General features: G+C 41.2%; 1 long non-coding RNA gene across 1 annotated transcript; it reads left to right on the plus strand.

Moving 5' to 3' along the window:
* The first annotated feature begins 220 nt into the window (after nucleotides 1-220).
* LOC107053407 lies at nucleotides 221-8831 on the plus strand. The gene is made up of 3 exons (XR_005860367.1): nucleotides 221-868; nucleotides 1499-1547; nucleotides 2135-8831. It is a non-coding gene; the product is annotated as an uncharacterized LOC107053407 (long non-coding RNA).
* The last annotated feature ends 1359 nt before the right edge of the window (nucleotides 8832-10190 follow it).

Genomic DNA, 10190 nt, shown 5'->3' on the forward strand with positions numbered 1-10190 from the left:
ACGTGCACCTCTGATGCCATGGACCAACATAATAAAATGGGAGGCATTACTTTTGGAGCCACCCTCGTAGATCACTATGTGCAGTAAAAGCTCAACAGAGAATTCTCTGACTCAGACAAAGGAGACAAAATAATTGCAGTTTGTGCTAATCTGAGTGAAAGTGGCAATGTGCAGTATGTGATCCTGGAGTGCCCATCCTGGCTAGCTTCTTTTTCCACCTGTGAGTCTCATTGCATCCATCTTTTCTCCAGACTTTGAGGAAGAGCTTGGAGGAATTTAAAGATGTAGGAGAGTTTAGTACCTTTTCTTAGGTTGGTTATGGAGGGCTTTTGTTGTTGGACGTTAATTCAGACAGTGCATATTTACTCTTGGCTAAAATCTTTTGCTTGTATCTTGAGAGACAACAGCCACAGGAACTTTTTTTTTAAAATACAAATAAATAAATAAATGCCATTTTGAGGATGGAAAATTAAATCCTAAGGACCAACGTGGCAGCTGGCCAACTGGTAATCATGCTGAGCCTTCAGAATTATGCCTGGCATTTATGCACAAAGCAAGCAGATGAAGCTTGCCAGGCGGGAGCTAGCAAACAAGAAGTACGCGGAGCAAATATGATACAGGGAGAAAAAAAAAATCTACAGTGGCAAAGGGAAAGCTGTAATTCCAGGACATCATTTTCAGTGGTGATATATGCAGCAGCTTGCAGTAGTGGCAGTGAAGAAAAATTCCAGAGATGAAAAGGCTAGAACAACCCCTTAATCTCCTTCGTGCCTGTCCTGTGTGACAAGAAAGTCTCCCTTTGAAATGAGAAGAGATACAGCCTATGAGAGGAAAGTTTGAGCATAAAGAGATTGGGCAACACTCAGAGGTAAGGTGAAGTCAGAACAAAGAAGGTTTCTGTTTAAGATGCTGAACTGTGACTCAGAGGAACCGAATTTTCTTCCTGCATCCTTCCTCCTTTTCCTCTGGCAACTCACTTAATCTTTGTGTATCGGTTCCCCAACTGAATAATGAAGCAGTAATACGAAAAGAGCGTTTCTTTTGATACTTGAGAGCATTTATTTGGCTTTGCTGGTGGTTTTTTAGTTGCTTGTTGTTGTAGTTTTTTTTTTATTCACTTGAATCATTTTACAGAACAGAGGGAGGAAGTATACAGTGTATAGCTATAAGGGTAGAGTGGAGGTGGGGAGTATCACAAAAAAAGTGGTGACAAAAGGCTGAGAGTAGGAATCTCTTACCCAGGATCAACACCATCCATCAGAGCATTTAACATACATGTAAAAAGGGCTTAGTCAGAGAAAACACTTTGTACAATTAAGAGCTAATCTAAATAGAGACCCTTAAGTAATGCTGTCATTAGGTAATACTAATTGTGAGAGGTGAACTGACTGTATGGGAGCACTTGTGTCAAAGTGGCTTGAACCATATTACCTGGCAGTTCCTTGAGTACTGAGGCTGTGCCATGCCAGACTGATATTCTTTCATTTTTCTTGCCCAGGTGCCACAGGGAAAGCCGGGAGAGAAACAACCGTTCACTGTGGACAAAGGTGAAAATGAAACATGACCACAAAAATTTATGGGAAGGGTCACTTGAGGTAGCTCTTCAGTGGAGTAGATAGCTCTGTTGCTCTTATTTTTCATCAGATCTTCTCTATCAGCTTCAGCTGATGTGCTGCATACGTAGCGCACTCCAAGTCTGAGGGCGGCATATGTAAAACTTTAGAGGCTTCTGTAGGAGCCAATGGCAGCATTACAGCTTGCAAATCTATTTTTAATAAAAATTTTGACTTCATATAACACATAAAAATGCGGTGAACTCTGCACAGAATGGGAACATTTCACTGTTTTTGATAAATTGTTTCAATAATAGTATTTACAAGTGATACAGAAGTAAGGTTTATCTGTTAAACTCTGGTTATAGAACCAGAATGAGCCAAAAAATAGCATATGCAAAACTGCCCTTTCTACACTTTGCTGCCTTTACAAATGATATATAGAAGGCTCAGATAAACCAACAATGTTTCTGTCTTATCTTTATTTTAGGAAAATAAAAGAAAATTATATGCTTAATTTTCACACAAAAAAAGCAAAGTCATATTTTTAATTCACACATTTTTTCATGCTCTGAATGTAGCTATAAGACTGCATTCCTGCCTGGAAAACCTCTGCAACTACAGTCAAGTGACAACACCTTTCCGTTGAAGCAGTTTCACACGTGCCAGAAACTGCTACACAATGCCATAAGCAGCAAAGAAGCTGAGCAGGAGGTGACTTGAAACAGGTATGTGAGTGTGTGTGTTACACAGACAGGTTTTATCTGTACATTATATAATCCTTTATTTGCAATTCACTGTAACTTCAGCTAAAACCACATTTAAAACAGCTGCTCATTGCTTTTGAACATTAATTTTAATCATCTGAAGACTTTACATCTAATGATGAAGACTGGCTTTTTAAATCCTCCTTGTTTCATTTGTACCCTGATTCTGTTTGTTACTACTTCTGGCATTCATGCTTTCCAGGTGCATTCTTGCAGACAACTTGAGGTATACATGGGGGTCTCATGAGGATTTGTGTGCACACCTACTTCTTCTCTGATCCTAACCAGAAGGCCAATGCTTTAATGAGTTAGTGATCGATGTGACTGTTAACCTGAGAAAGTGCAGGCCTGTGCTGTGCTGTCCTATCCTGTACATACAACTTGGTATTTAGACCTGTGTTGTGTCATGCATGTACTTTGGCAGCAGGGAGGACTTACCCTGCTAATTGTAATGAAGAAGCCTGTTGGCAGCTCCCACTTGACATCAGTGATTAGGTCACCTGCACATCACATATTTATCTTACAGTGAAGCAGCATGTTCATATGCAAATCTCCTTTTATTTGACAGTAGAAATTATGAATGTAATTGTTTTCTTCTTCAGTAGCTCTGGAAAATCTCAAGAAAATTATACTAATTTACCATCAAACCTCCCTATGGGTAGGGTCGATAACATATGTAATGTCCTCATTGGAGATCTATACAATGCTGTACAACCCATGGGTATGATAGTGATGGGACAAAAGGGAGCAGATTTAAACTGAAAGTGGATATTTAGATTGGATGTTAGGAAGAAATCCTTTACTCAGAAGGTGATGAGGCACTGGTATAGGCTGCCCAGAGAAGCTGTGGACGCCCTGTTCCTGGAGGTGTGCAAGGCCAGGCTGGATGGGGCCCTGGGCATTCTCATCTGGTAGGTGGTGGTGCTGCCCACAACAGTGGGTTGAAGGTCCTTTCCAACCTAAGCCATTCTATGACACCCAGCTTTTGAAGGGATACAAGTTTATCTACAGTATCCTCTTATTCCATATAGTGTCCACTCCAATAAAAAGGAATTCAAGTTAATACATGACAATCCTGAGTGATGTTCTTACTTAAGAAAATACTTCCATTGCTCTAACTTCCTCCTATTTGCTAACTGATGGAAAGCAGTGAGGTATGCTCCCTAAATATCTGGTTTGTGATTTCTTCCTTAAAGTGCAGAATGTATATACTACATCCTGCAGTAAGCACTGAAGATTTGCTCTGACCTTTTGTGCTGAACACTCTGTGCATGCTTATTGTCACAGAGATCCATCACCATGTCTGGAAGTGAAGAGGATGTATAGTGGGGGGGGCTGGGGGTCAGCTTACTTACCAAGATCACATAGCCTAAAGAAAGTGGACTTGGATCTTCAGCAAGTCTAAGATGAATACTGCTCTTCTCCTTATAGCAACTAGCCCTAAACACAAAGCCAATACCTCATTAGAAGACTCCCTTGTACGGAGAAAATAAGCTGCTTCTTCACCTAGATACCCAAGTGACTGATCACTGAGAGGGCACCTTGTAGGGTGACACCAAATGATCAGTGAACAGAAATAGGAGTCCAAAACTATTTAGCTATTTGTAATATTCAGCTACAGACACAGGCTCATCTAGTCCAGATGCTTGAGAACACTGACGTTACAGCCAACCCAGAGTCTGCTTTTGTTTAAGACAGCCTTTGGTACCTAAACAGATTTGAGGCTGTTGGAAGACCACCTGTGTGTGTTGGTGCTAACTTCAAAGAGGGCTGAGACGTGATCCCAGAGAAAACCAGAACCGGTATGTACAAGAGTCCTTCCACTGCAGGCACAAAGTGTGTGTCCCCAAACATGTCACATTCAATAAGAAAGGCTCTGGCGGAAAGATGGAACTAGTACATCAGGGCATTGTATCATCTGAAAACAGTCTTTTCCTAAGGTAATGTTGGCTAGGGACTTTTTTGAGTAGATGGGGCCTCAGAACTGACAAACGTAACTAGTGTGTCAATGTGCTAATGAAGTTAGTCGTGCATTGTTTGGAAAATGGTACGTTTCCTCACAAGATTTGCAATTAAACATCTAACAGAAAATAATGATTTCCTTGCAGGCACTTAGGCACCAAATATAAAGACACAGAGGGAGAGCTAACCAGTGAAAGTACCTGCTAAATACCACTATTGAAAGCCACAGCTATTTATGAGTCTTTGTATTCACTGTTGATTGTAAGAACTATAAAATTAAAGTATCCAGTGGGAGAAAGTATGATATTTAACTTGCAGAATTCCTTTCACATACAGAACAGGTGCTTCTTTTTATAAAGTGCAGGAGTTGGGAAGTTGAGAAAGATAGCACACTGATTTGCATGTGTATCATCTTACTGAGGAGGAACAAGACATTAGCTAAATTACAAAGGGGGAAAACTGTATTTTGCTGCATATAAGTAAAGATTTCTATAATGAGCTTGAGTAAGCAGGAGAGCGGTGTTGGCTTGCATGTGGATTTCTGCCCACTGCAAACAGCATGGGCAACTGTACCTTTCACTCGAATCAGCTGGAAAGTTTTATTATGTTGAGCAGAGATTCACATTTGCACTGTTTGAACTTACACAAAATATCAGGAAAAAGAAAAGGGAAACATGAGAGCAAATCGAGTGTGAAACGTTTTGAAGACATCCAGTCAAACAATTTTTTTGAAGGAAGTTATTGCTTCTTCCTGCATCACTTTGCTCTTATTTTTCATTGTTCTTCATCTTCTTTGTCTTTATTTATATACTGATGAGTCAAGAGAAAAAAAAAAAAAAAGGAAAATGGTCACAGACAAGATTCCTACAATAATATTTGCCTACACACTGGTATGGTTGAAGGTACAAATTTGGCTATCACAGCCTAAAAAGGCTGTCTGTCCTTCTGTGAGACAAGAATGCCAAAATCTATGTGCTCTAGTTTCTACTTTCAAGTAAAGACTTCTGAAGTCTTGTTTTAAGAAATGAGGCTGCAGGGAATTCTCCTATTTAAGAGATAATCTAGATTAAAAAAGAAAAGAAAAGAAAAAGGATAATCTAATTCAATAAGAAGATGTGAAGATTTCATTTGCAAGACTTCTCCCTTGAGAAGAGAGCAGCTTCTCTTTAAATAAACAAACAAGTTGATTTATTCATAATTACTCTGGGTAGATATTTTTTGCCAATCAAACATAACAGGTATACATTGCAGAACAACTCCACAGTGAATTAAGAGGATGCAACTGAATAAAAACAAGCAGGTCATCACATTTAGGCTAGAATAATGAACTGCAAAAATAAAAGGTGAGGAAGGACAATCTAAGTAACGGCATGGCAGAAAATGATTTGACTGTTAACATAGATAACAGGCTGAATGGGAGTAAACAGTGTTAAGCAGCTATTAAGGAAAAATAAAGGCGAAGGCTGCAATTTATAGCCAGTGTTATCACTCTCAAAACATTCAGTAGATCTTCAGATGTCCTTTGAGCTGCTTATTCCACAGCTATTGGATGCTGTGTCCAGTTTTAGGTACTTCAAGGAAGGTACGACCTATTGAAAAAAATCAGAGGAGGACAACCGTAATTACCAGGCTTCATCTAAGCATAATCATAAGGAAAGGCTGAAGTAATTGCCTTAGATTTAGTCTAAGCTTTATTTGCACCGCTACCATTTTCCTGGTGCGTTACCAGGATACACCTTGGGAAAGGCAGGGGGGGACAGGAGAAAATGGGAAAAAATTCTTCCCTATGATTGCAGATTGCTCTCCTGCTCTGAAGCAGCTGCCATCGGAAATTGTTTTCAAAGAACCTTCGCCTTGCCTCTGTGCTGAATGAGCCTACGGAATAAGCTGGCACGAGCTTGATTTGAAATGAAATAACTCCCATTTAGAGTGAACTGTGTGATGAAGATGTAGTTATAAAATAAATAATGATTCAGCTCTTTCAGCTCTAACTTTCAATTTTGTCCTTATTAAGTTGCTCAACCAGGTGTTGAAGCCAATAGAATTTGCTTTTTCCCCTGTTGGAAAGCTATTTTGAGTGCAGCGTGACTGGAGAACAGCCACTTATTAGCTGCTCGGCTGTGCTTTCAGCTTTTCTGCTAGAATCCCCCGCAATTGCTTGAACAACACATTTGCCAATACTCATCTAGCTCAATCAGTACCTATAAGGCTGCGATATGAAATTACGCGGTGGTTGCGGTGGTGGTGAGTTACCTGCTGTTTAACATCTTTGTTTCATGGCATGGTGCTGGGAGGGATGCAATGCCAACTTTGAGCTTCAGTTTGTATTCGAATCTTTCACTCCTCACGCTATCCACTTGAATTCCCCTGTAGTTTCAGTACAGTATGCATCCTGGCAGAAATTCCTGAATAACGTTACAGAGTTGCTGTGGCTCATGCTGGAGCTATCTTTCCTTCGATGACGAGGGACGTAATCCATCTGCATCCCAACTGGACTGCGAGGATTAATTAACGTTCACAATGGGCTATGAGTTCCTTGCATGCTATTGAAGTGGAAATTATTATTTGTTACAGCCAGTCTGAATGCCATATGGGATTTCCACGTCAGGGTTTCAGCTCTGTTGTGCATCAACAAGCTTGAACTGGTACCATGAAGAAAAGATTAGCATTACATTTCGTTGTTGTGTATTTGGTGCTGCGTCTACCTAAGGACAAATATTTCCTGAGAAGCAGAGCTCTGCAAAACTGAACTCCATGGTCTTTTCTGTAGCTCAAAGCCTGCAACATCCCTTTCCATCTGCTGCGCTTCTACTCTGGTACGGGCTGAAGCCACAGAGTAGTGGATTCCTTGGAACTTCTCAGCCATGTTTGTTTGTTATTGCCTTCAAGTCAGCTTTGGGAGTCTGTGCAAGAAATAAAGGTAGAATCTGGCTCTGCATTTTGCAACAGATGCTTTTCCCCATGTAGTAGATTTGTACCTTTGTGCTACTTCAGGGACTGAGTAAAATGGACTCATCATGCCTGAAACTCAAGTCAGAGATGTGTGATGCATAGCCATTCCACAATATTCTTCTATGCTTGCAACACCTACAAAATAGAACCTAAAACGTACTTTGCTAGTTTGCAGGGGCAAATGAATTTGTTACTTTGCTTCTATGCATCAGCTTTAGTTTAGCTTAGAGCGCATTTTAAAACACTCCTGTGACATCAGTCCTTGCAAGCCCTTACAAACAAACCAGTTTTAAATGAGTGTGGGAATTCCTGCAGTATTATGACAGACACTCATCACTGACAGAGGAAACAAATAAAATCTAATTGCCCAGTTTGCTTGTGAGGGTTCCCTGGAAAAGATCAGCCATCAAACAGTTTGAAATTAGCTTCCTAGCTGAAGGATTCTCTTTTGTTTCTCACACAAATAAACGGGGATGCTTGGCTTTCCAAAACAGGCACTGTTAAAGAGATACAAGTATAGAGTTCTCACCACATACATTTTATATATATATATATATATATTAACATTTAGCTGGCAGGTTTCAGTTTTATAGGTAAGACTCCAATTCTGATCACTAAACACATGCCAAAAGTTAGATGCAATCCCAATGAGCTTCTTGCACACCCACACCCCTGTAGCGTTATTCTTCTCAACCTTCTAAGCATCCCCTCCGATTTTGTGAACAACCACAAAGCATGTTTGGCAGTAATTCTGCTGTAACTGCTCTTCTGTGAGGATGTTACAACAGATCAGTTGAAAGCAAAGTTAAATACAACGAAAGTAAATACAAAACAGTATCAAAGCAAAAGATGTAGGGGTGTAGGAAAAACAAACAAACATAATGTCAGGAAAAAAAAAGACAGGTTTGGAGATGAGAGATTATGGGAGTGATGCAAGAAGAACAGGGATGGATAGAGAAGGGACTAGGAATGAAAATAAAAGAATGACACAGGAGAAACTGACATCAACGTTTTTATTACAAGATAAGTGCAAGTTACTGTCATTATAGCTTCTCTAATTATCTTTCAACCTTTTTTTTTTTCAATATATATATACATGATGTCCATATGTTGCAAATAACAGGGTTTTATGACTTTTGTTCTCTCACCTTTCCCATAGCTTACATTCCATTTTAATTGCTACACTGATATCAGATGCTTCACTTAATGATCTTGCACCAGTGCTCCCTATTTGTGGTGATAACGCTCTTGGGGGAGCAAAACCACCTGCCTCGTGGTTGTAGGCTACGTGCTGTTCTCGTGGACGTCCACTAGATGGCAAAGCCGGTATTTTTGTTGAGTTTACATGCCACCTTCAGCTAATAACTAACCCTAGGGTATGTGCACAGGCTAAAAATGGCGATTAAAGGACACCGAATGGTGTCTCCGTGGAAAAGAGTGTATTTCCTAGGGTTAATAACAAAACAGGAGAATGAAAGACTCAGTTATAAAATGGTGATGCTCTCAGGAAAGCACAGTGTTCTCTCTATTCTCTGTGAATCTCTGTAGGAGTCATCTCTGAGGTAGAATCGTTTGTTTTCCAGTGGAAATAAATTCTATGGAGATAATAATATTTTCTTACGTCTAAGCTTCTTGAATTACTTGTAACTAGCCCAGGAGTCCTCAGTTTGAACGAAATGCAAGGTGAGTAGCCAAACCAGGGGCAGTTACAGGGAGCTGTAGCTTCCTAGTTTGTGTACTTGCAGACGTAAGAAGTGCAGTGAGGTTTGTTACTTCTTCCCTTCAACTTGCCTTTATGACAAAGATTGTAATTATGAAGACAAGCACTGATTTTCTTCCCTTTCCTCTGTGGGGTTTACATACTATTTCAACAACGTTACTTCAAGGAACTTCTATCGTTCCCTCACTGAAACTTGGCTGCACATACATGACTATACAGGCCAAAAAAATGCACAGGAGCTAATCTCCTGAAAGGGGTTATATCTACACAACATTCGTTATCAGCTATCCCATCAGTATACAAGCTCCATGCACACAGGCCGTGTACCTAACGTTATAAGATGCATTTATTTCCAGATTTAGCTTCTTTTCTAGCAGCAGAAGCAAGGGGAAGATGATTTGCTTCTGCAACAGCTCTGTGGACTGACTCAAATTCCGCTCCCAGTGGAGGAAGCGGTGACAGTGATAACGGAACATGAGAGCCTTTCTCTTCTGCTGGCTGGTTAGCTTGCATCTGGCATCAACTATATTTGTTCAATGGCTCCCAATCAATTATATCCTGTAGTACTCATTTTTCTGAGTATCAAGACAAGCGAGAAGATGAGGCCGTTCCCACTCCGTGTAGATGAGATGGTAGTGTGAAAAAAAAAAGTCAGTGCTATATTTGGAGTGTTCCTAATTGCACTGTTCTATTTCCAGCTGCCGAAATCCACACTAGAATTTTAATTAAGGGCTAAATTCTTGCAGCAGATCCGAACAACAGGAAACAGTTATGTTATTTAAATAGGCTTTGAAACGATCAGATTTCATCTCCCAAAGCAGCACTCAGATGAATATTAAAGCCGCTTTGTTCTTCTGGAAAGAACTGCGGTCGCACACGGCTTGCTGCAGGAGGTCACCTCCTCAGCCGGGGACAGCCATTAAGGCAGGGCCAGCTGTCCAGACGACAGAGGGGCTCAGACAAAAGCCATTTTCCTGCACACACCGCACCCGGCGGTCAGGCTCTGCGCTCCCATACGCGGCAGGAGCTGGCGGAGGCGTTGCGTGGGAGCTCACGCTGCAAGAGACTTCACTGCCAGCAGGAGGACGGCCGGCCGGCCTAGGCCTCCTCCCCGTATTCTCAACGGGAGCGCCCATCCCAGGCACTGCCCGCGGCCCGCCCCGCCGCCGACATCGCCGCGGAAACGCAGCCCAAGGGCGTAGCATCGCCGCCCGCAAGATGGCGGCCCCGAAGCCT

This window comes from Gallus gallus, chromosome 5 (assembly GCF_016699485.2).
Source record: "Gallus gallus isolate bGalGal1 chromosome 5, bGalGal1.mat.broiler.GRCg7b, whole genome shotgun sequence".
NCBI lineage: Eukaryota > Metazoa > Chordata > Aves > Galliformes > Phasianidae > Gallus > Gallus gallus.